The 6,613-nt window shown below is 39.6% G+C and overlaps 1 pseudogene; it reads right to left on the bottom strand.

Moving 5' to 3' along the window:
- Window positions 1-725: 725 nt before the first annotated feature.
- Window positions 726-6,086, bottom strand: LOC150005964 (nuclear transport factor 2 pseudogene; annotated as a pseudogene).
- Between the last annotated feature and the right edge of the window lie 527 nt (window positions 6,087-6,613).

Raw genomic sequence — 6,613 nt, 5'->3', positions numbered from 1 at the left:
ATATAATATTTGATATTTTAAAGAAGATATAAAATATTAGCCATGGGGGGAAAACAAAAACTTTGTTGGGCTTTTCACATTGTTATAGTTTTGCATTGTTTCTATTTTGAGTAACATAAGGGAAGTGAGAAGCAAACTGAAATGCTTTTGGCCTTGAAAGGTCTTAATCATGCCCTGTTCTGATCCCATGCTCACCAAGCAATCTCTCTGTTATAATTTAGTTTCCCATGCAGGAGCTGTTATATGGTTTGCTGGAATAGAAAACTGACATTAATATTTCAGTCCATGTAGCAGCTATTTTTTCTCATTGTAAATCAATAAGCAGATATTCTGGCTCTACATATTGGTCTGTGAACTTGTTTAATTTCAGTCTGCCCCTGAGATATGAGGTACTTTTAGGGAATGACAATATCAGGTCTCTAGGTCTGTCAATCTAAAACCAGAGTCTGGTCAATGTAGCAAACAAAGGGATACCTCGTTCCTCATGGAAACCACTTTTTAATTAAATTTTTTTTTTTTGTTAAGAAAATTTTTGTGGTTTTATTGTATCATGAGGCATTGAAACATCTGAACAAATCAATATCTGGGCGGTGAGGCAGCTGCTTTCTCCTTCACTTCTTTGGGTTACTAGAGCAACTTGTCAGTAGATTAAAAAAAAAAAAAAATGACAACCTTTTGCATTACTTAAGTCTTTCCAAGGCATGCGCTGGTACAACACATACTTCTGTCAGATGTAACTAGTCTAGTGTCCAAACATCATGCACAACACCTAGGTAGCAGCAGCGCACTGCGCCCACTCCCACCATGGTCCTGCTCATTTGTGTATGATATTTGGAGCATCTGGAGGAGTGTGAATAGTATCAGGAAGAGGGAGGAAGAAAGAGCATGAGTGCCAGGCTGGGAGGAGGTCAGCCGAAGTTGTGCAGGGCAAGCCTGAACATGTCATTGGTGCAAACCCAAGCATCATTGATGTTCTTTAATAGAAACATCTGGTGGAACCCCATGATGGGGTCTTCATCAGCCTTAAGCTGGCCCACAACCATGCTGATGATGCAGCTATCTGGCGTGGGCTGATGGTCCTGCGCCGTGATGCTGTGCTGGATTTTCTGGAACGGAAGGCTAGACAACTTCTCCACAATGGCAGCTTTCCCCTGCAATTGCTGTCCTTCCCACGTAAGGCATGACGCGTCAATGTAAATTGCGCCTAGTTGGGTTCTGTCGTTATCAAATAACTGGTAGTAATGTTGAATGAAGCTGGATCCAATCTGCTCCCAAATTGGCTTGTCTCCTATTCTGGAGCGTCACCCGGCCTCGTTGAGACCCGAGGGGCTGGCACGATGGCGGCAGCAGCGGCGGCCTTAATTAAATTTTTATTTTTTAAATAGCCATCCATGTTTGAAGATTAACTCTTCAAAATAAAAGCTTTTTATCAAGAAAGTACCACATGTTAATGTTCAAGAAAATAGAATCCCTAGTCTATATCTACGGGGATGGAAGAAGTTTTAACTAACATCTTGAGAGCAAGCTTAATTAGGAAAAGACTTAAAAATAAACAACATATTGACCAAAATTAGACCCAAAGAGAATCATTGCCTGAATAACAGTATGTAGTTAGTGGTTAATTGGACTTGCTCATCTTTTGTTCCAAAGAGTTTAATGACAAGATAACTATACTTGCAAAACTCACAAGACAGAGTTATTTTCATATCTTTGATGAAATATAGGCTGGAGGGAGCTAGTTTTATATAAAGTAGAATTCAGGTTTTTAAATGAGGAGATATTAGTAAAGGAAAGTGACATGATAGACTTGGAAAATTATACTAGACAATTTAGAAATCATAAGACGGGGAAAAGAGAAAATGAAATTCACTATATGTGAAAGCAGGGGATCACAAACCTGTCAGTTATATACAGGTGAATAATGAATGGTTATAAAGTCATGTTTGTGATCTTGATGTTTCACTGCAGACATAAGTTGGGGAGTGGGAAAATAATTTTCTAGATAATGAGTGCTTGATGTTCAGGTCCCTTGCCCATTTTTTAATTGAATTTTTTTTTCTGTATAGTTTTGTAATTTCTTTATAAATTTTGGGTATTGACCCCTTATCAGATGTAGTGGCAAATATGTTCTCTCATTCCATGAGTTGTCTTTTTATTTGTTGATGATTTTCTTTGCTGTGCAAAAACCTTTTCGTTTGATATAGTCCCATTTGTTTATTTTTTTCTTTTTTTCCCCTTGCCTGGGGACATATATCACATACAATATTGCTATGAGCAGTGTCTGAGATTTTACTGCCTATGTTTTCTTCTAGGATTATTATGGGTTTGGGTCTCACATTTAAATCTTTAATTCATTTTGAAATGGATCTGCATTTGACCCACCAATCCCACCTCTGGGAATATATCTGAAGAAACCCAAAACATTAATTCAAAAGAACATAAACACCCCTATGTTCACTGCAGCACTATTTACAATTACCAATATATGAAAGCAGCCCGAGTGTCTATCAGTAGGTGAGTGGATGAAACAATTATGGGACATTTACACAATAGAATCCTACTCGCTATAGAAAAGCAGAAAAATTTACCCTTTGCAACATCATGGATGGACCTGGAGAATATTATGCAAAGTGAAATAAGCCAGTCAGAGAAAGACAAATACCATATGATCTCACTCATATATGGAATCTAACGAACAAACTGATATAACAGGCAAAATAGAGACAGACTCACAGATGGAGAGCAGGATGCCAGCTAGTGGGGGGTGGAGGTTAGGGCCTGGAGGAATCAAGCAGAGAGGAAAAAGAACTCATGGAAAACCGTGTGGTGATTGCATGGGGGCTAAATAGTAATGGGAAAAATAAAAATAAGTTAAAAAAATGAATGCATAAAATAATCTTTTCTCTATATTGACTGAAGTTTTCTTTTGAACACCCTTTTAAAATTACACATGTGTCTAGCATCAATTTTTTTGAAACTAGAGCAGTCTTCATAGTCATCCTCTCAGTCTCTAAACTGCTGTCCACCATTTCCTGTGACTCCCTCTGCTCCTCTACACTACACTGCTCACTCTGCTTTCAACTCCAATTGTGCTCTCCTGCCTCGATCAGCTCTTGCTTTGTGCTTCAAATGTCTTCCCAGTTTTCTTTGCTTGTCAGGCAACCACCTTCCAAATCACCCTTTGGGAGACCAGCAGAGGAGACCTTTTTCTACATGACATTATGGAGACACAAAAGATATCTTTTCTCCCACTGTCTAAATTCTTTTAGTTGGGCTAATAATCAAATTAATATGAGAGAGACTAACAGGAGAAAATGTCCAAAATTTATTGCAGACATAGTGTGGGGGTGCCATAAGATGTGAAGCCTGATGACACATTGGGCAGTTGAGGTTTATATGCCATTTTGGACAAAGTGGAAGGTGGGAGTGGAGTGGCAGAGATCAGGGGTTTGAAAAGAAAGTAGGCAATTCATAGGTAGATGAGAAAGAGCAAATATGTGGTAAACAAATTCTTGTGGGGCTAGCCGGAAATCTAACAGGTAGGTTTTGTTAGATTTTCCCCTGTCTTTGTCACATTTTGTTTATTCTATCACACTATGTGATACTCCCTTCATTCAAAGCAGTTTTTCTATTTAAATTACTTTAGGCAGGTAAGGGGGTAATGGTTAATGGTACTTTATGAGTCTTTCTTAATAACCAACTTAAAATCAATATCCAAAAAGGCATATTTTGGGGTGGTGAAACTCCAGTCCTTCTCAAAGTCTTCCCTCTCCTCACTGCTCCCTCCCGCCCCCCCCCCCCCCGAGTTGATTACTTCTTCCTTTGGTGACACACTGCATACTGGATCATGCTGCATCCCAATTGCTTGCTCACAGGACAGCTTCCCTAGTCATCTGTGAGTTCTCTTATATTAGGTGTTATCTGGCTCATTTGTCATTTTTGCCTCAGTACCTAGCAAAATACATAGCATATGATAGATACTTACTGAGGTAAATACATACTCACAAGTGAAGAAATTGAGTAAATAAGTGAGTCCTTAGTGTGCCTGATACTCATCCCTTTCTTTCTTGCTCATGACAGATGTAGATAGTAGATTACAGAAAGTGTTCTCTTTTGCTATACTGAGGTGTTTTGATAGTATTCGCCTTCTAAAAAATGTTTCAATAATAGATTGCTAACTAAGCATAAATGAAAGCAAAATAAGAGCCCCATAAAACCATGGCTCTTTTACAAGAAATAAATTTTATGAATCATTGCCATTTTAAATTTATACCCTAGTATTTTGTCCTAAGTGTTCTCACTAATAACGTGTGTGTGTGTGGGGGGGGGGCTGCAAAAAGAAAGTTATCATATCTATCAACCGCGCTCACCACTAAAGCTGTTGTCATGTTCTTTCCCACAAATGTTAAATAAAAGCCAACTCAGATTATAATTTAGCTAACATTTTTCTTTCCAGAATAAGCAAAATAAATGCCAAATAGAGCAGAAAGCATTGCTTTTCTCCTTCTCTAATGGACTGATGACTGTCTAACTAGCTCTCTGGAACTGACAACTTTCTCACTGCCCAGGACACATGAGGCTGGATGCCACCCCTGCCATTTGAGGATAATGAACCATCAGACTCTGTCAGAAATAAGAACTTAATGAATAGTAAAGCTGGCAATCATAAGCAAGAAAAGTGCTTCAGTAGCATTTCACACGATTGAAACACATCTAACTTGATTCCTTTGTACTTCTGTTATAGTCTTGCCATTTCTCTAGGGTGCTTTTCTGGTGCTTCTTATTTCAGTAAAAGTTTTCTTTTTTTAACACCTTTCTCATGTTCTCCCTTATTCTCTGTTACTGTTTTAAAATTCAACTTCCCCAACTCTTATAAAGTCCATAATTGCGTATACATTGCAGGGTAGAGTGTTGTAAACATTAGACTAAGAAACATTTTAGTATCTTTTTTCTGAGTAGGTTATCGAATGATTTTAAAACTATTTTGAAAATAGTATTTTAAATTGTTACAGAGAAATTTTATTGAACTCAAAAGAGCAGTGTTGTAACCCTCCCCTATTTAATTCATAACTGTTTTCAGGTTTTGTTTAATTTTTTTTTTTAACCAGGACCTACTCACTTAAATTTTGAACAAAAACTTAATCTAGGAATCAAAAAATAAATAAACCCTCTCCCCTAAGGGAAGAAGTAGGTATATATCGTCGTCGTCGGCAGCCATCCGTCTCGAGAGATGATGGTGCAGCTTCTTAAGAGTCTATCTGCACCGCCGAGAATGGCTGTGCAGTCCGACTCGGGAGTGACACGGTATCTGTCTCCTCCCGTGTTGAATCGACATCTTGTGATGACGCTGGAGTGTCCTCTCCAGTGAAGCTGAAGCTACAGAGCCTGGGCAGGGTGATATGGAGGGTCTGCTGTTGCCCATGCAGCAGACCCCCCCTCTCTTCGCAGCTGAAGGGTCCAAGGGAAAGACGGAGTCAATACAGCTTGGCTTCAGGTGCGCCCCAGGAGTTGCTGGTGTTGACTACAACGTCAAACCGCCTTAGGGACTCCGGCTCCGGATTTTCTGTCGGGGTTTACTCTCTTAGCCTTTCCCCTGAAGAGGTATGCCGCAAGGCAGCGGAGGTTTTTTGGAGTCAGAGTTTTCCTTCTCTGATGTGCCCTGACTGGAAGATCGAACCAGCGACACTTAGCTCGCAGGCCGACGCTCAATCCACTGAGCCAAACCAGCCAGGGGTAGCTGCAAAATATATATGCACAATAATTACATCAAGGACATAAACGCTTTAAAGGGATTATTGCATTGTAAGAAACCAGTCTTCAGGAGTAAACGCTGACACCTTTGACCTTGTTCTGCAAGGCCTGGTGATCCGTCAAGGTTAGACAGAAGGCTCGGGGTTGCAAAGCTGAGAGCCGCACACTAGCAAAGAGAGGCGAAGCAAAAGCTGAGCGCCAGTCACGCGCTCCCCCAAGTCCCGGTACCTGAAGCCGGGTCTTTTCCCTCCCTCTGCCCGGCCCCGCCCCTCCCCTCTCTCCGGAGGCGGGCCCATGTCCTGACGCTTGAGCAGCCTTCGCCCGGGGCGATCCATTACCAAGTAGGTATATATATGTATAAGAAAACAAAAAGATGAAGAATTATATTGTAACTTACATGCTTTCAATTGCTAATTTTTAGTACTATCTTACATAATAACTTTTTAAAAATCTAAATAGACTCATTGTGGCCATTTATAAACCTCTAGATGAGCAGTGTGCTGGAATATCATAAGCACTGATATCAGATCCCAATTTTCTACATGCTAGAAAGACTCAAGATAAAGCACAAAAACTTTCAAGCCAGGTGGTCAAGGAGTAGACTCCCAGCTTTATGGTGAACTGGCTCCTTCCTATGTTTTCATTTCCTGCTTTGTAAGATGGAGATTATAACTATACCTTCTACACAGGCAATTTTTATGTGGCATAAATTAAATTACAACTAGGATTTTCAGGGTGAGTTACAACTTTCAGAGCACTTTTTATATGTCTACCAGAGACATATTTAATATGTTCATATCTCTCATAAGTAAAATTTTGTGTTAATGTACAAATTGAAAAAAAGTATCTCATCTTTTAAAAT

This window comes from Furipterus horrens, unplaced genomic scaffold, assembly GCF_987537825.1.
Source record: "Furipterus horrens unplaced genomic scaffold, mFurHor1.1.pri manual_scaffold_6, whole genome shotgun sequence".
Classification (NCBI taxonomy): domain Eukaryota; kingdom Metazoa; phylum Chordata; class Mammalia; order Chiroptera; family Furipteridae; genus Furipterus; species Furipterus horrens.
Note: the sequence above shows the minus strand (reverse complement) of the source record. Positions and strands in the feature narration are given on the sequence as shown.